General features: G+C 49.2%; 1 protein-coding gene across 1 annotated transcript in view; it reads right to left on the bottom strand.

Annotated features, from left to right (window-relative positions):
* Positions 1 to 19,948, bottom strand: part of LOC308128372 (NACHT, LRR and PYD domains-containing protein 3-like) — a 532,150-nt gene that overhangs the window by 173,065 nt on the left and 339,137 nt on the right. The gene's annotated exons all lie outside the window — the stretch shown is intronic.

Genomic DNA, 19,948 nt, shown 5'->3' on the forward strand with positions numbered 1-19,948 from the left:
TGATTGATCTGTTACCCAGTTAACCTAATCACAACTTGAATTGTCTCTAAGCTATTGTTCATTTATTTTTGTTGCAGATAGATAATTTGTATGCTTTATTAATTAATAAATTAGTCAATTTATTCAATTAATACTCAAGAGTGCTTTTAATCATTTTTAAGTGGTTTTCGTGCATCTCAGCATCCAATTATCCAGTATTATTAATTCATAAAGCGCAAGTTTATCCAATTAATAATCCTAACTGCATTTAATTCAATTTCAATGGTTTAGCTCATTCAAATAACTCATTGTATTTAATTAGTAAACCCCGACTTTACTTAATTAATTCCAACTCCTCCTTGATTACTCCCGATTGTTATTAGATAAATAACCAAACTTGTTTGATTAACAATCCATTCTAAATTACTTGCAGATCACCTTCGGTGGTCCACTCCACCGAAGTAATTCAGCCTCCCCTCAGTTATTGACTTACAAATCGCAGGTTTGTTTCATTGATAACTTGAATCATAGGTTGCTCTCCGTAATTTAATCATCACTCGTAATCAAGTACCGTTGTTCATTGATAGGTCAATAGCCATTTGTGACGCCTTCGCAGCTTGAGCTTTTCCCCGGTTACTCCAGCGAGTCGCCTCCTGTGGGTCCACAGGCGCTTCGGTAGGTCACGCCACTGACCCGCAGTTGTCAACAAAGGAGTGACCCGTCACGCCTGTTGACCGGTCGTGCCACTGGTGGACCGCCTTCGCGATTGGACCCCGTGGAGGTTCCTCCCGTCAGGCGACCCTTCTTAGCTCAAAGCTGTTGGCCGATAACTGACTATTTACTCCAATCAACCTTTATAGCTTTGCATAACTTACACTTGGTACATTACCTTAGTAATCTATTACTCCAGTAATCCATTACTTTGGTGGCCTACCGCTAGTGATCAGTAATTGTCAACCCGTAAATAACAATTTACTTCTGTTTGGCGATTCGTTTATATGTAAATTACCTCTGACAGGGTAGAACCTTCCGGTAGCCTACCACTAGGGTAATTTGCATATTCTGATCACACGCTGACCCCAACATAATGGTGCCCCGTGTGAGGCTGTTGTAAACCAGCATTGTTACGAATAACTGCACAAAATAATCCTGAATCGTTCACTTAAGGTGTAGCCGTTAACTTTATTCTCCCAGAATTGGTTTTCAAGATACACTTTTTCAGCACTGTCGAACAAAGTCACTTGTGGTGTGAAATCAGTTGTGAAGTGGTTAGTGCCTTGCTTTCCCTGCATTCTACGCATGATTAACACGCTGTGTTAAGATTTCTGACTACGATTAATAGACACTAACAATATTGCTCGCCAAGGTGTTAGACGCATCTGACTAACTTGGATAGGGTGCAGCTCGAGCAATTAACGAAACCGAGAGGTTTGTAAGACACAGGTACAGCCGTTACCTGTGCAGTAGCAAAGCTAATTTGCCGTTAACCACAGCTAACGTTGTTGACTTCGGGCGTAAATCTCAACCACTCAATGGAGGGTAAGAGTTCCCGGGCACAGGGAGCCGAGGCTCCGCCGGTGCTAACTGAGCCGGCCATACGAGACGTGGTGTCCCACCTCGTCCGTCTCTCCTTGGAGGAGAAAGCAAATCTCGAACGCTACAGCGTTGAGATTTGCGAAGAAAAGATCCGAGAGCTGGTAAGTTTTGTCAACAACCCAGGGGACAAGCCGGCACGTACAGTGCCGGACGTCCTGGGCCAGATCAGCCTGCTCTACCAGCGTAGAGCAGAGCTACAGTCAAAGGAGGCGGAGGAGCGTACGGATCGGCTGCGTCTGGACAACCAGAGGCTATCCAAGGACAACGCTCGCCTCCGACAGGAGCTGGACGCCTCCAAGGACGAGGATCAGCCTTCAGAGCCCGAGAAGCAACGGGCTCTGCCTCCTCATAAGGAGACGAAGGTCGATGAGTGCACACTAGAGAGTGAGCCTCAGATCCAGGAGTTAAAGGAAAACCTAGAAGAAGCTCAGTCGCTAATCGCGATGGGCATGGAGAGGGAAGAAAATCTCCGACACCAGCTTTACACTGCCACCCTAGGTGCGCAACGTGACCCTAATTGGGGTCGTCGTAATCTGGCTTCGCCAGAGAGGTCTGGCACTATCGACCCCTCATGCGCCACAACGCAGAGGTATGACGCCTCATATAGCTTAGATGGTGATTCTTTTCAGCCCACGCGCAGCCGCAGCACGGTGCGCTTCGACGACTCCGCCACTCCTTCCCATCTGCAGCCCCCACGCGACGCTAGCAGTCGGGAGCAGGGGTCCAGGAGGGTGCCTCTACACCCCAGTAGACCTCCCTTGTATGGCCCTAGCGGCCCCGACCCGCGTCAGACAGCAGTCCACGGGGAACTGTCGTCAGAGGACTCTGACGGCCCCAGTCCCGTGAGGGGGTGGGATGTCCGGACCCGCCAGCTCGAATCCCTCGCAAAGGACATCGAACGCTTTGACCCGAGCAACAAGGACGCGAGTATCGAGGACTACCTCCGTGAGGTTGAACGCTGCCTCCTCGACATCGCACGTCCTTCCATGCGGGAGAAGCTAAAGCTTCTCTGGAAAACAACGTCCAGAACAGTCCATGTTTTCATGGAATCCCTGCCGCCAGACACCCGAGACCGGTACTCCACCCTCTGCCAGGCTCTCCGGGAAGAGTATTCATTGTACAATGACCCTGCTTCGGCAACGTTTGGTGCATTCGCGATCACCCAACGGAAGTCTGAACCTCCAAAGGAGTATTACAGGCGCCTACGAGTGGCCTACTTCCAAGGCCGCAATGCACCGGGGTTGGAGGAAGATCACGCCTTCAAGTCTCTGTTTGTCAACAACCTCCACGACAGTGGGAGGTTCGATGTGGCTCTATTTTGCAGGACCGCCAAACCCACCATGAAGGAACTGCGCCAGCACGCGCAGATGGTGTGGGAATTGCGTCAATGCCCGGGTAAGAAGCCTGACATTGACCAGAGGGTCCTGGAAATGGAGCCAAGGGAAAACACGGATTTGAGGCTTGAGGGCGATGAGTTGCCGACACCCAGAACGAATGCTGGAGGAGGGTCTGGTACACCCTCTCCGTCTGAGCAGAAAGGCGCACAACCAAATCAAGAGGGGGGACAACAGAGCCAGAAGGGTATTCCACCGAATCAAAAGGGTGGAAAATGGGCCAGGTCAGAACAAAACTTCCAACCGAAGAAAGGGCCCGACCCGAATTCAAAGTGGAAAATGAAAGGTTCGGAAAGGGACCACGGTCGCTACAGAGCTGACCAGTTAAAGACTGAGCTACAGCAGTGGGTTCAAACCTGCATCAAAGAGGCTGTACAGAACTTGGACCTGTCCAACCAAAGGGGGCGCCACCCCCCCTCAAGGGGACGGGGACGTAGGCCCCCTCCCTCCTGACTAGAGCGGCGGCCCCGACCCACCACAAACAAGGTTTACCTTGTCGGGTGGGGGGGAGAAACAGGTGAGGCGGGAGAACGTTCAAGAACGACAGCTTCCCAGTCCACCGATTTGCCGTTCCTGACTTTCTTAGGCAATCTCGTGCACCGAGAGAACGCCAACCGCATCTACACATCCGTGGTGGTGGGAGGATGTGTAAACGCCCTCGCGCTGTTAGATTCCGGGTCCGAAATAAGCCTAATGTGTTCAGCCACCTTCGCCGAGCTTGCGAGAGCTCTGCTGTCTCTTGGAAAGCCACTGCAGGTCGAAGCTTGCAGCATTAACATCAGAAGCTTCACTCAGGACACTTCACCCATCACCCAACGCGTCTGGGTGGATGTCACTTTCCAAGAGATGTCTTTGGTGCATCCCATCTATGTCACCACGCTGGACACAGAACCATTACTCATTGGCCAAGATCTCCTTAACCGATTAGCCCCACTGATCGATTGCCGTCGCGGGTACCTTTGGGCCCAAGTACGCAACCCGACTCGAATCGGTCCAGACATGGACCCTCCCTCTTCTGACAGCATGAACGCTGCCATCGAGTCCAGAAGTTCTAATCCCATGTGTACGCCTTCCAAAGAATCTGGCTCAAACACCCCTCTTGTCATGCTCCCTGACGGCCAGCAGTCGCGGCAGTCTAGGAGCTATCAGTCTCTGAGAGAGCATCCATCATTCCTATGCGCACTGGCGAACGATGGATCTCCACTATACAATCCCCACATCGTGGGGGGGGTACACCTGAATGGGACCTTGGTCCCAGAGACACTCTTGGCTCTGTGGTCAGAGAAATCTGCCATTGATGCCGATCTTCTAAAGGATCTGTGCCAACACAACGCACTCCTTGTCCAAGTGCAGCACAGCCATCGCCTGCTTGCTGCAGGGTCGCCGCAGACACTAATCAAAGCAACTGGTGTATGTGCCCTCTCCGTGCAGATAGGGCAGAAGAAAGCCATGCACTATATGAGTGTCGTCCCGCAGCTCCGCCCTCCTTGTCACATAGGAGCGGATCTCCTTGTCAGGCTTGGAGTCCAGCTGGACGCCGTGAACCAGGTTTTGTGGTCACTGGCGAGCGCGGACACGCAGCATCTGACGACCGAGCCGGAGCAAATGGCATCCGGTCAGACGATCCCGCAGGCGTGTCACGCTGCTAGTGAGTTGGAAGCCACAATTCCAGCACGGACAGCCGGGTTCCCAATCCGTCTCGCACTTCTCAAGGGGCAGAGGATGCTTGGCCCACAAGCATTCTTTCAACCCTTACCGTGCTTTTCTGACCTTTGCCTGACAATTTGTGGCACACCCCTTCTAGAGCTAACCAACCGCTCAGCCTACCTGCTAGTCCAGAACCTGACCCACAATCCGGTTCAGGTGAATGCGGGAAAACCACTAGGCGTCTTGGTCGACAGCTCATTTCACGACTTCGAGCTCAGGGTGCCCGTCATTGGCGACCTACCTCCATCCCTCATCAGGGACGAGACACTCGACAAGGTGTTGTACACGTTCCCCACCCGCATGATCACCATTGCTCGTCACGAAGCCCTCGCACAGGAGGCAATCTGTGGTTCAACCCTCAGCACCGAAGGTGACATGATAGTGTACGCGCTGGCGACTCAACCAGAAAGTGCTGAGAACCCCGGTGGGCAGCCAGGGTCTGCACCGGAGGAACCGTACTCTGGTTTTGAGTCAGAGATTGAGCAGCAACTTGAAAAAGCAGATGCTCTCACGACACGGGAACAACGAGAAGCACTCAGAAATGTTTTCCGCGAATTTCAAGCGATCTTTGCTAGGGATGCACATGATTGTGGGGTTACAGACCTTCACCTAGTGCGCATTCCTACCGACCCAATGGCGCCACCATCCTTCGTACGCCAGTACAGAATCCCGCTGGCTGCCTATGAATCCATCCAGGAGATCCTTGACAAACTGCGAGAGAAGAACATTATCCGAGAGTGCAACTCGACGTACAACTCGCCAATCTGGCCAGTATTAAAACCCACTGGTAAATGGCGGCTTACCATCGACTATCGCCCGCTGAACAAACAGGTTCCTCTTTCTCGCTGGCCCATGATCCACCTGGATCAGGAGCTGGCCAAAGTAAAAGGTGCTCGTTTCTTTTCCACAGTCGACGTGGCAAATGGATTTTGGACCATGAAAGTGGATCCATCTGACCAGTACAAACTTGCTTTTTCCTTTGGCAACCGCCAGTACACCTGGAACCGGTGCCCATTCGGCTACTCAAACTCACCATCTGAGTTCAACATCTTCCTCCACAAAGCGATGAGTGACGCCGCCGCCCGAGGCAACCTCATCTATGTGGATGACATCCTCATGAGAAGCTGCACCTTTGAGGAGCATTTAGCCGAGATAAGACACGTCTTGAACCAGCTCCTGGCGGCAGGCGCCAAACTGGCACTTCGCAAAGGTCAGTGGTGCCGTACCAGGGTTGAATACGTGGGGTTAACAGTTGGCGCTGACGGAATCGAACCCCAAGCGGGGAGGATTCGCGCCATCCAAGACATCAAAGCCCCAACTAATGTGTCAGAACTGAGGAGCTTTCTTGGGGTCTGCAACTACTCCCGTCAATTCATCGAGGATTATGCGGACATTGCCAGACCCCTCACAGAACTCCTCCGCAAAGACAAGGCCTTTGAGTGGGGAGCCCCCCAAGAACAATCCTTCCGCCTCATGAAGGAGAAACTCTGCGTGGCACCCTGTCTGGCGTACCCAGATAAGGACAAAGAGTTCCTCCTTGAGGCAGGGTTCTCTGCTCAATGCCTGAGCGCGGCTCTGGCACAGAAGTACGACACAGACAAGAGAGTCGTGGCCTACGCCAGCCGACCTCTTAGCAGTGTAGAGATTAAGTTCTCCGACTGTGAGAAATCTCTCCTCGCCACCGTCTGGGCTGTGGAGCACTTCCGCAGCTACATTGGGGGTCAGAAGGTGACAATCGAAACCTGCCATCAACCAGTCTCTTTCCTGAACAGCCAACGTCTCAGGGAAGGACGCGTGTCCAACAGCCGCATCGCGGCCTGGATGATGGCACTCCAAGGTTATGACATCGAGGTTAAATACGCACAAAACCACAAAATGGCTTTGGGCCAAGGTCTGGCTGCGTGCCAACATTGTGACTGTGAGGGACAGTCCAACATCCAACCTCTCCTGGTCAAGACACAGACCCTCCCTTCCAATCATCATTACCATGATGAAAACATCTGTGACGGCATGCCGAAAGTCTATGTCGATGGTTGCTCTTTCCACCACGACAGCCAAATGAGGGCAGGCGTGGGCATTGTTTGGGTCGGCAGAAGCGAGGTGCCTGATCACTTCCAGCTGGGTCCGAAAACCAGTCAGTACGCCGAAATCGCAGCAGTGGTCATCGCCCTCCAGCAAGCAGCTGGGCAATCCATCAGACAACTGGTGATTTGTTCTGATTCGAACTATGCCCGCCATAGCTTCATTTCGCACTTCCCCACGTGGAAAGCGAATGGCATGAAGAATGCCCGGAACAAAGACGTCAAACACGCCGAGCTGTTTTTGACATGTGACCAGCTCGTCACTGACAAGGGAATGACTGTGTACTGGAAAAAGGTCAAGGGTCATTCCCAAGTTGAAGGACCCGACAAAGCTGGGAATGATGAGGCTGATCGCTTAGCCAAGCTGGGGGCAGAACAGGGTAGGCCTTGGGAATTCCGACACGAGTGGCTCCCTCCTCAACCGTGTGGGGTCAACGCTATCACCCGCAGGCAAGCGCGAGAGAGGCAAGAGGGTGCCGACGCTGACGCACAGACACTTCACCTCGGACGCAAGCCAAGTGATGCAGACCTGATCGCGATGCAGGAACAAGACCCCGTGCTCGTGATTGTCCGACAGCTGGTGGAGGACCTGTACACGGACGGGACCCCACAAGCTCCAGCGGGCAGCCCAACCGAACTGAAAGCCTTCTTCCGCGAGCTGCCACACCTGACGCTAGAGAAGGGCTTGTTGGTTCACACTAAAGGCCAGGGTCCCACCCGTTGGGTGGTTCCCACCGACCACAGGGGAATCATGTTAGCACACGCACATGATTTACCGGTGGGTGGCCACCGCGGCTCCCACGCAACCCTCCAAACCCTCCAGCAGGTGGCATACTGGCCCACCATGGCCCATGACACCAAACTATACGTCCAGAGCTGCCTAGTTTGCTGCCAGTTCCAACCGTCACAACCACTGAACCGAGCCCCACTCCAAAGGAGGGGGGTCACTTTCCCGTGGTCGCACCTGCAAGTAGACTGGGTCGGACCTGTCCCCAAGTCCGCCAGAGGTAACAAATACCTCCTCACAGTCACTTGCTCCTTCACCAAGTGGGTCGAGTGCCTCCCAGCACCCAACGACACAGCCACCACGACCGCTGTGCTCCTTCTGAACCACGTGTTCAGCCGCTGGGGACTTCCCCTTTCCATCGACTCCGACAGAGGTACTCACTTCACGTCCCAAGTCATGACAAACCTGTACCACATCTTAGGAGTGGAGGTAAAATTCCATCTGGCATACCACCCCCAGTCATCTGGTCAAGTTGAACGGGCCAACCGTACCATCACGCACATGCTCAGGAAGTATGTCAGCAGCAATGGTAAGGATTGGGACGTGAAACTCCCCCTGGTGCTCATGGCCATTCGGTCCACCCCGCACCGCTCCACAGGAGTCACTCCCTTTGAGATGATGACCGGCAGGGAAATGACCCTTCCACTCCACTTGTTGTACCACCCCGAAGATGTCAGTGTGGCCACAGCCTACACTGCACATCAATACGTGACCGATTTGCGGGAACACCTTAAAACCACCTTCTCCTGGGCCCAAGGAAACTTGGAAGCCAGCGCTCAGGGGGCAAAGGCCTACTATGATCGCGCTGCATCCCCAAAGGAGTACCAGGTGGGCGACAAGGTGTTCTACTTCAAATATGCTCATCCCGCAGGGACCTCAAGGAAGTTCCTCCCGAGGTGGTCGGGCCCGTTTGAAATCGTGGGGAAACTGTCACCGGTGGCTTACCGGATCAGGATCCCAAAGCCAAGACAACCCCCGGTATACAAATGGGTCCATGCAAATCAGATCAAACCATTCAAGCCATTCAGTCTCCCGGGCCGAGAGGTTGAAACCCCTCCAAGCGAGGGGGGAGAACTTCTCGGCCAAGACCAATAACAAGCTCACTAGTAGGGCCTGGCAACTTGCATGCAAATAACACCCTGCATGCACTAACCCTGCTACCACCATCCACTCCCCAATAGTGATCACATCTCTCCGCTTCATCTGTTCCAGGATGGATCTCCCTTGGATTTTTGGCATCCTGCTCAGCCTCCGAGTCACCTCATCCATGGTGATAGTTGAACCAGGCCCCCCAACGGGCATCATCCTTCAGGGGTCGCCTGGACTTCTCATCACCCGGTGCGGCTTATACACCCAGAGGTTCTACGTGCGCCTAGACCCCTGGGATGTATACCGCAACCACATCCGCAAGCCCCCCCAGCTGACTGAGGGAAGGCTAAGCGGAATCCAGACCACCGACACCATCGAGCATGCGAAACAGGCAACGGTTCACATGCTTGAACAGTTGGACAAATTCATGGTCACTGAGAAAGACCTCAGCGACGGTAAGCGACCCAAGCGGTTCCTCGGTGCACTGCTCTCCGCAGCAGCAGGCATCGGCTCGCTGTTCTCGATTGGCCTCTCCGCAGCCAACTCGGTCAGCCTGAAGGCCCTTCAGAGACATGTCGGGGAACTCGAAGAAGAAATGCCGGAAATCCAACAGAGACTCCTAATACAGAGTGAACAGTTACAAGGCTTGACCAAAACGGTTCAGGGAACCATACTCACTGTAAACTTGCATTCTGCTTTAATCAATAACACCTTGCATGCCTTAACAACCTTGTCAAGTATCGTCAGTGAGGACATAACGTATGTGCGAATAGTCAGGGATCTTATGCAAGATCTCCTTAGAGAAGTCAGTTCCTCCGTGAGTAGCCTCAGTACCGGGAAGATCCCCACGTACTTAGTTCCACTAACACTGGTTGAACAGATTCTCAAGACCACTACCACCACTGTTGTACAACCTTCACAGGTACATCTGGCATATAGTCTCGGCAGTGCTATTCCGATCTCTGTGAACCCACAGAACCTAGAGTTAGGATTTATCCTAAACCTACCAATCATTGAAAAGCAGAATGTGTACCGTTTAAAAACCGTATTGAATGTGGGATTCTGGGAGGGTAACACACACGTACACCTCCGAACGCCACCCACACTCGCCTACCACGACGACAACCCCTCACTCTACCTGGTCCCCAATCTCAGCATGTGCACAAACACCAAAGACATTCACTGGATCTGTCCCAGCAACCCTTTCATTAGAGATGTCACCAACTATCTATGTGGGCTGAGGGCAGACGCCCCGGAGCAGAAATGTCAAGGTAGTTTGTCCATCAAAGATGAAGGAACCGAGACCAGAGTAGAGAGAGCAGGTAGTCGATGGCTCGTCAACACACCTCATTCTGAAGCGACCATGTCCTACGACCGCCATGATATAGCCACCAAGCTCACCCTGCCCAATCAAACAATATTCCTCAATGTCCCACCAGGGGCTACAGTACACATTGACGACATAATCCTCCATCATCTCGATGCCGACCGACACGAGGTGGAGATTGAGATGATGGATGCATTCGTCGGGCACAATTTCACAATTGATGCCACCCTCCAAAGCCAGCTTCTGGCTGAGGGAACCAAATTGATTAAATTCAATTTAAAGCCCACAGGGCTCTCAGCCACTTTCCCTAGGCGGGCAGGTGGACACCCATACCAAGACCATCCCATCAGCATGGCAGCGCTCGGAATGTTGCTCAGTGGCTGGATCATCACGGCCGTAGTGGCGTACGCGATGTACAAGTACATCCAGAAACTACAGGCCCGACTGGATTCCCTGACCCTGGTCTCGCCACGTTTTGTGGGCCCATCCACAAACACACAATAGGCCAGCCCTCACCCAACCAAGAGGTGAAGGCACGGCCTACTAACCCTTTTCCTAACCACCCGTTCCCTTCCTATTTCTCACTCTCCTGTCCCTTTCCTACCTCTTTCATGTTCACTGGTGACGACCCTTAAGAAATGAAATGTATGTGTGCTTAGATAGTTAGAATAGAAATAGTAAGTCTGCCCAGACTAGCCTTAGCCTGCCCAGACTAGCCCAGCCTGCTCAGGAAATAACCTCACATGTGAACTGGTGGACAGAGAAGGACAGTATGTTTCACAGGACATGGGGACGTTCACAGATTCTATGGATTGTTCGGCCCAGGTTTGCTCCAAAGACTGTGACCTGCATCCCACTCTTCGGAACAAAGGGGGGATGTTGGAGCCAAAATCCTTTGTTCACTCACCCTCATGAGGAAGGGGGGGGGGGGCGAGGAGGGGGGTGAGCCACGTTTCTTTGAGAACAAAGAAACCATGTGCTCAACCCTGGAAAATTCGCCATTGATCACATGACCCCCCCCTGGGGGGCCCCCGGGTCCCCCCTCCTCTAGCTGCGGCACTGCAGCTCGACGGCAGGGGGACCCAAAATCCCGTCATCACCGGGTCACCGGCCCGGTGACGCGCAAGCCAACCCCGCGTGGATTGGCTGAACCACGGCCAACGCCGCGGGGAGCCCGGAAGACATCATAACGGTATAAATTCAGGCCCGGGAAGAGATCCAGCCTCTTCCAAAACGAAATCGCGTCAACCCAGACGCACCTTTTCGTAAGGAGACAAAGCGCCTCGTGTTAACGCACCTGGACCGGGCCTGAATTTTCTTCACCTCGCTGGACGAGCTCAAGAAAAGCGGGAATTCCCTTTATTTTTGGTTTCCCCTTCTTTTTTTTCTTCCCTTTTTTTGTTTGCATCCTCCGGACCCCGAGCGCGCGCTGCAACCGCACGCTCGTCTGCAGACCGACCTGAGCATCGCTTCTTCACTCCCCCCCTCATCGCAAGAAGCTGCTGATCGCCCCTCGGATCACACTACGGGTTTCCCCGCCGTAGTCCACGTCAGGTCTCTATTTTCTGGGACGCCAGAGAACCGCCCGCGGCCACAAATCGACGGATTTCACCTGGCCACGGAAGCACGTTTCCCCCTCGTCCAACCAAGTAAGGCTTAGAGTCTGGGCAGGAATTAGAATAACGTGATATTATTATTGCTGTGTGTTTATTGTTGGTACTTGTAACTTTGGGACGCCGATCCCTGTTTCTGAGTACTTTTGTGTCTACGCGTGGACGGCCATCCACGCGAATCATCGCACGCACGCGCGAGCCTCCTCATCCTCAGCTCACGCTTCTGCTCCCAGAGTCCATATCTGCCTGAACAGCCGTTTTTGGACTCTGTACGTGTAAGCTGAGGCGGTCGCGTCAGTGTACACAGTCAGACACCCCCTCCTCTCTCCTCTCTCTCTCTCCTCTTCTCCTCTGTTTCCCTGTTCACTAACCAGCGCACGGTACGGCCGCCGCTGCCTCCAAGCGCCTCCTTTCAGTGCGTCCCTGGGACCGTGTGTAGTTCACTGCGGCTCGGATTTCTCGGCCACAAGGAATCCGGCGCGCTCCCGACGGCTACGGCCCGTGCGGAGCTCAGTGACGTCACGCTATCCCAGGCAGAGCACGCCGAGCGCCTCTGGTGACCGGGTGGGTAATCACATCGATTTCCTCGCCGGGTCGCCGAGCCGTTTGGCGCCCTCTGGTAGTCGCGTGGGTAATTGCAACCGCTCGTACCGCCATCTGGTGGTTGCATTAAGTCATCACAACTGCCCCGCGCGCCGACGCGCACCTAGTGGCCAGATCGGGTGATTACACCGGACCGCCGACGTCTACCTCCCTCTGGTGGACGTTCGTGGTCATTACCCTCTCACCAAGTCACGCCCCTTTCGCTCCACAACCCCGCACACACACACACACACATCGCTCCCCACACTCGAACACACACACACCCACTCACACACATCGCTCCCCCACACTCGAACACACACACACACACACACACACACTCACACACACACACACACACTTTATTAGCTGGCTTTGTTTTGTATTGTGTTGTTTTATGAGATCTTGCTTGATGTTTATTGATTAGATGTGATTCATAGATTGATGATTTAGGAATAGACGTTTGTTAATAAACACTTAATAGTTGAATTGAACGATTCTTGGTGGTTTTTGTGTGCTTTTCAGCGACAACTGCTGGTTGTAACAGTCAGTGCTCGGATTTACAGCCTTCCTTTCCTGCTTCAGTTAAATTGCGATTATCATTTCAATCAGAAATAATAATTTAAACATTTTAATTGAACTTTCTTTTTTAAGACTGATGTTTCGTTTAAGACCCTAACTTCAGCTGGTGCCCCGACTTTGATTAAGTAACGGTAATATTCAATTGATTAATAGTTTGAATGGTTTAAATCAATTTCAATGATTTTAACGCTTTGGGTAATTTAACACACCTAGGAGGCGTTGGCGAATGAATGCAGGTTTTCCACGGGAATAACCCGCATTGCTTTTAAATAATTTTAAGTGTTTCATCGCATTTTCTGTGGTTAATTACCCGCACTATTATTGATTGATCTGTTACCCAGTTAACCTAATCACAACTTGAATTGTCTCTAAGCTATTGTTCATTTATTTTTGTTGCAGATAGATAATTTGTATGCTTTATTAATTAATAAATTAGTCAATTTATTCAATTAATACTCAAGAGTGCTTTTAATCATTTTTAAGTGGTTTTCGTGCATCTCAGCATCCAATTATCCAGTATTATTAATTCATAAAGCGCAAGTTTATCCAATTAATAATCCTAACTGCATTTAATTCAATTTCAATGGTTTAGCTCATTCAAATAACTCATTGTATTTAATTAGTAAACCCCGACTTTACTTAATTAATTCCAACTCCTCCTTGATTACTCCCGATTGTTATTAGATAAATAACCAAACTTGTTTGATTAACAATCCATTCTAAATTACTTGCAGATCACCTTCGGTGGTCCACTCCACCGAAGTAATTCAGCCTCCCCTCAGTTATTGACTTACAAATCGCAGGTTTGTTTCATTGATAACTTGAATCATAGGTTGCTCTCCGTAATTTAATCATCACTCGTAATCAAGTACCGTTGTTCATTGATAGGTCAATAGCCATTTGTGACGCCTTCGCAGCTTGAGCTTTTCCCCGGTTACTCCAGCGAGTCGCCTCCTGTGGGTCCACAGGCGCTTCGGTAGGTCACGCCACTGACCCGCAGTTGTCAACAAAGGAGTGACCCGTCACGCCTGTTGACCGGTCGTGCCACTGGTGGACCGCCTTCGCGATTGGACCCCGTGGAGGTTCCTCCCGTCAGGCGACCCTTCTTAGCTCAAAGCTGTTGGCCGATAACTGACTATTTACTCCAATCAACCTTTATAGCTTTGCATAACTTACACTTGGTACATTACCTTAGTAATCTATTACTCCAGTAATCCATTACTTTGGTGGCCTACCGCTAGTGATCAGTAATTGTCAACCCGTAAATAACAATTTACTTCTGTTTGGCGATTCGTTTATATGTAAATTACCTCTGACAGGGTAGAACCTTCCGGTAGCCTACCACTAGGGTAATTTGCATATTCTGATCACACGCTGACCCCAACATCTGTATATTACATCCATCATCCATCCATCCATCCATCCATCATCCATCATCCATCATCCATGATGTGATCCAGCAAACATGTCCAAGCAGTAGTGTTGTGTTGTTGCTTCTCATTGTCAATAGAACCATGAGAAAGTATGAGAGTGACTGATACGCTTGTATGATCACTGGACCTTTTGAAAGCAGTCAGACTCTCATACTGTACCAGTAGCATCTGTGTCATTCACAACCCGTCTCCATCTTAACTGGACTTTCTGTGTACACATATGATTTTGTGTTTTCATCTATGGACTGGTGACTAGTGAGTGTGTTGCCTTCAGTGTCAAAGGGAAATAAAATATGCATTAACAGGAATCATGGAGCCTCCCCCTTCTCAGCTCCAAGTGTCCAAATCTGAACAGCTGGTCTGGGCTCTGAGTGGAAGCTGAGGTGGTCATGTGCCTGGGCCTCCAGACTAATCCACTCCGCTCCAAGTCCGAGTCCGAGTGTAATACTCAGTCTCAGCCTCAGTCTCTATCTTGGTCCACTCTCTCTCTCTCTCTCTCTCACGGTGCAACCTCAGCTCCGCCCACTGCTCCCAGAGTCCAGATCCATATTTCACTTTCTCTTGTATTGTTTGATTGTACACTCATAGTGACAGGGCGTCTTTTCCTTTATAAATGAGTTCCCAGTCATCCGATTGTACCTCAATAACTAGTTTATCCAGGGATTCCTCTCTTCTGACTCATTTGTAATGATATCCATCTGTTGTCTGTTTTAATCTTTCTGTGGTTTTTATTGGAAATAGTAAGAAAACAAACAGACATGAAATCACTGATATCATTGACTAATAAGCCCTTGTACGTTTTCTTAATTTGACTTTTATTTGCTGATTGTTTCATCTGAATGTCTAATCTGTTCCACCTCTTTAAGGTTTCATATGGGTTTGTTTGTTTCGGTTTGTGTGTGCCCTCCTATTGACTGGCCATTTGGGATTAGAATGTATGTTTGCCCACTATGTGGAGCTAGGGCAAAGTGGAGGTTCTAAAGCCTCCACCTAATCGATGCCAGGTGTGCAGACACAGTTTGTGAACCGGGCCAGGGAGAGTGGCAGTAGGAGGAAACATTTATTGTGGTAGAGGAACTCAGTATTGGGCGAGTCATTGAGGACAGGAATCAACAATTGGACTGTGGATCTCAAATAAATACTTTGACATGTCCAAAGGAAAAACTGCTGATTGGACCTGATCAGTGTTGCTCCTGAATACGTTCTAAACAAGTTACCTGTCCTCACCAGAGCGGCACCTTAAATAGGTTAAGGTGCTGCTCCACCTCCTCAGCCTTACTCCACTTGACTCTACTCACTTTTGACACTTTTCCACTACATGATGGTCCCTGCTACCAGGTACTTTCATGGTAGACCGTAGTACACTCAGGTTCCAAGCGAGCGAAGACGAGAAGACGGCAGGCTGCTCATTCATCCGCCATTTTTTTAACCTGAACACAATAAAAAACAAAAAAGGACCAAAGTCCGCAGCTGTCCTGGTGAACGCTGTTTAACTACATTTCCATTAGAATTTAAAGTATCGTCTGGTTTGTTTTTCTTATTTTAACATCAGTAGCTACTAACAGCTTGTGGCAGAAGTCACCAGTTAACAGGAGCACCAGTGAAACCGAAACACCGGACAGTGAAGCATCACATCGGGGTGATTACTTGTGCATGATGGGGAAAGCTCCGATGACTCCGCCCACGCCGTGGTCGTTCTATTGTAATGGAAAACAAGTGAGGCTGAGTGGAGTAGAGGCAAGGCCAGTAGGGTCAAGTGGAGTAAGGCTGAGTAGGAGCTGGTGGAAAAGAGCTATTTATTACAAGTGACTGGGAATCAGAATATCTAGACAACAATGTGAATAAAGCTGTAAGAAATGCAGAATTAGGAAGAAATGTTAAACAAAGAAAACAATAACAAAGATCTTCTATTGATCAAAGAAGGATTAAAAGATTCTGTCAAAAAGAAAAATACATGATACAGAGAATCTATAAAACACAAAACTAAAGAAGTGGCAAATAAATATGTCCATCCATTTTCTTCCACTTATCCATTTCCAGGTCGGTGACATGGGTGACAGTTTGAGCACTGAGCACCCAGATCACATAGCACCTGATTAAGAACCTTCCTGCAGGTGGTGAGCCCACAGGAAGGTGGTGCAGGACACAAACCCACTACCCTGAGATTGTGAGTCTCATGCTCTACCAAGTGAGCTAGCGGGGGGACAAAATAAATATGTGAAATATAAAAATACTTCAACTACTACTGTGACAATTTTCATATATCTACAAAAATAAAAGTGGTGAAATCTAAGAAAAGCAGAATCCTATTAAAGACACATGGAATCTATTAAAGAGTGTAAAGAGAAAGACCCAGAGACATTTCATTAGTAAGGAAGAAATCATAGAAATTATTATCAAACGTAAAACCAAATCTTCAGATTGAGACTAAATGGAGATGAAAACAGTAAAGAGGGTGATTGAGTTTATCTCCAAACTACTGACTCACATCTGGAACCTTTGTCTTTCCAAACTTTCTCTCTTTATTCAGGTTGAGGGGCTGCAGTTTGTCAGAGATCAGCTGTTCTTGTGTGGCCTCAGCTCTGAAGTCCAACCCCTCCCTCCTGAAACAGGTTTGTGAGCAGCTGTGATGTGAGACTCTGATCCTGCAGTGAGAGATGGACTGAGCTCAGCAGCTTGTTACTGATGTGTGTGGACATGAGAAGGAGTGGCAATGTTGTGCTGACATGTGGAGGATGAGTGTGATGAAGATCCACAACAACAGAACAGCTCAATGATCAGGACACAGTAATGTGGAGCTGCTCATTTCTCCATCAACACATCTGATTGGTTCTCCTCATTCAATCTGCTGCTTTCTCTCTTTATTCAGGTTGGAGTTCTGCAGGTTGTCAGAGATCAGCTGTTCTTCTGTGGCCTCAGCTCTGAAGTCCAACCCCTCCCTCCTGAAACATCTGAAACATCTGGACCTGAGTGAGAACCATCTGCAGGATTCAGGAGTTGAGCAGCTGTGTGGTTTTCTGGAGAGTCCACTCTGTAGTCTGGAGACTCTGAGGTCAGACTCCATGTTTGAGTTTGTGTGCAGTGAAAGTTGTGTTGACACTAAAGGTCAGACATCAGGCTGATATGAGATGATCCACACTGAGGATCTCCATGAGAAACTGAGACTTCTTCTCTGGGCTTTAGTCCTGTGACTGTGGCAGAGCCGTGTGGAGCTCCACATTTCAAAGCTTGGTAGAAGAAGCAAGGTGCTGCAGTGGAGAATTCTCCGTCAACCTCTGACACGCTCCATGTTGAGCTTCAGCTTTCAAAGCAGGCTGATCTCTCCTGGATGAAGAGTCACTGATCTCCCAGCTGGAGCTCCAAACTCTCCCTCACTCTCAAACTCTGGACTTGTTGGCTTGATGTCCAGTAACCTTGGCTGTTGACTTGTCCTCCCACTGGACACTGCTTCTGTTTGCTGTCACTTCAGTTCAGCTCCAAAAGAACAAAGATCACATCAGTGACAATAAGAAGCTCCTTCTTCTTTCACTTCCTCGGGGCTCCAACCTTCTTAAGAAGAAGAGCTGGACAACAAGGATCAGTCTGATCAGTCTCTTCTAAATATGATCAGCTGCTCATTTCAGCTCCTGGAGCAGCCTCGCTCTCTAAAGTATTATTGCTCTGAATTGAATTAGAGGAGCTTTGACTTAAAGGCTGGGGTGGTCGAGTTCCTTAGCAGGTAGAGACCACCAAGGTTTACCAGTAGGGGGCGACACTCAAATGAGCCTTCTTATTATAAACCCATGATAAATATTCACAGAGTTACTTAAAGGACCAGACCCAGACAAATATGGTTTTGTTTATAGAGCAAACACATATTTATTTACAGTAAAACACACACTACAAACTAAAGGCTTTTTTAAATGAACTATGGAGTTCAACAACTATTTTTAGAAAGAACTTTATACCAAACTAAAGAACCAAACAAACACCTCAAATAATGAAAAACTCAAACCTGAAACATTTGACCTTTCTACTAACCTCCACCTTTTCTCCACAAGGCAACAACAATCACTTCAATTTACATTACCTACAGTCAATGGTCCACACACGCACGCACGCACGCACGCACACACACACACACACACACACACACACACACACAGGTTAGTGTGGCGGTCCTGAAGAGAAAACATAAATCCTCAGGATGTCAAAAGGAGAAAAGAAGAATAAATGAGGTCCAGGTGAGACGTTCAGGTGCAGTCGTCCCTCAGCATGCGTCCTCCTCGTGCTACCAGAGACTTCAGACGTCCTTTAATCTCCTAATTCAACAATCTTCCAGTGAAACTTATCAAAAGTCCAAATCAGCTCTTCTGCCTCTTGCTCTGACTTCCAGGGTGATAAAGTCCATCTACAATAGAACTGATCTATTGTTTCACTGTTAATACTCAGACTAGGTCTCTGTGGTCTGCAGGTGCACAGCATTAATCCTTTTCTTCAGTCTAACCAATCACAACAACAGACAGCAACAGGAACCAATGAAAATAACAGAACACATTAAAACATCACCAGGAACATTCACACGTTGTGCTAGGTTCTATGTTGTATATTTCTATGTTTAACCCTGTATTTTCCAAACGGCTTCGCTCAGATGTAAAACCAAAGTTATAAAATATTCAGGAAACAAATGTTGAAGGGTTTGGAATGAAATATTCACACTTTACTGTACAAGATCCCAAAAATACATTTAGAGTTTAAAACAGTGCTTTAAGTGGGCTGGTATTCACCAGTATACAGTACCAGAACTTTTAAATTTTACCCCTCAGCATACAAGAAGTTTTTCTAACGTGAGGCACGTACCAGAACTTTCTGTAATTTCTGGACTATAAGCCCCTACTTGTTTCACACACTTTAAACCCAGCGGCTTCAACAATGATGCTCATTTATGGATTTTTACAGATAAACGATCTTCATGCTGACGATACAGGGGTGATGCGTTCAGGTGCATCACGTAACTCTGGCTGCTGCGCTCAGTGGCCGAGCAACATCCTCCTCAGAGGAAAATCTCCTCTCCTCAGAATCATAACCAGCAAATACTATCAACAGAGACAAAACCCTCAGTGTCTGCGTATTGCTGCAGTACTTCACTTGCCCTGCCCCCCACATCGCTCTCTCTCTTTCTCTCACTCACTTCCCCTCCCTCTGTCGGGGGAGGGGAATTTTAAAACTAGTTTTTCTTAAAAAACACAACAAACACAAAACCCCACAATCCCATAGTAAAATGCATGCTCTGGTACAACGCGGGCCTCTGTACTTATAGACAAGGGTGGCCTAAACTGTATATGTACAAATGTATTTTTGTTTTTAGGTTTGGTGGGAGCAGCTTATGTTCATTTAAAAGAAAAAAGAATAGTGCACTGTGCTGTCTGTGTCCCATATTGACGTGACCATCGACAACATCAACATTGTTCACAATTACACACTTAAATCACTATATTACTGAACAGGCAGAACAGTTCTTTAAAATGAAAATCTAATGGTTTTCAGCAAACTGCAGCACATTCCTGTCCTGTCCATTCCTACATGACCCCAGGTTCTCCATCCATCCATCCATCCATCCATCCATCCATCCATCCATCCATCCGTCCGTCCATCCATCCATCCATCCAACCATCCAGCCATACATCCATTCATCCATCCATCCATCCATCCATCCATCCATCCATCCATCCATCCATCCATCCATCCATCCATCCATCCATCCATCCATCCATCCATCCATCCATCCATCCATCTATC

This window comes from Lipophrys pholis (genome assembly GCF_963383615.2).
Source record: "Lipophrys pholis genome assembly, contig: SCAFFOLD_24, whole genome shotgun sequence".
Classification (NCBI taxonomy): domain Eukaryota; kingdom Metazoa; phylum Chordata; class Actinopteri; order Blenniiformes; family Blenniidae; genus Lipophrys; species Lipophrys pholis.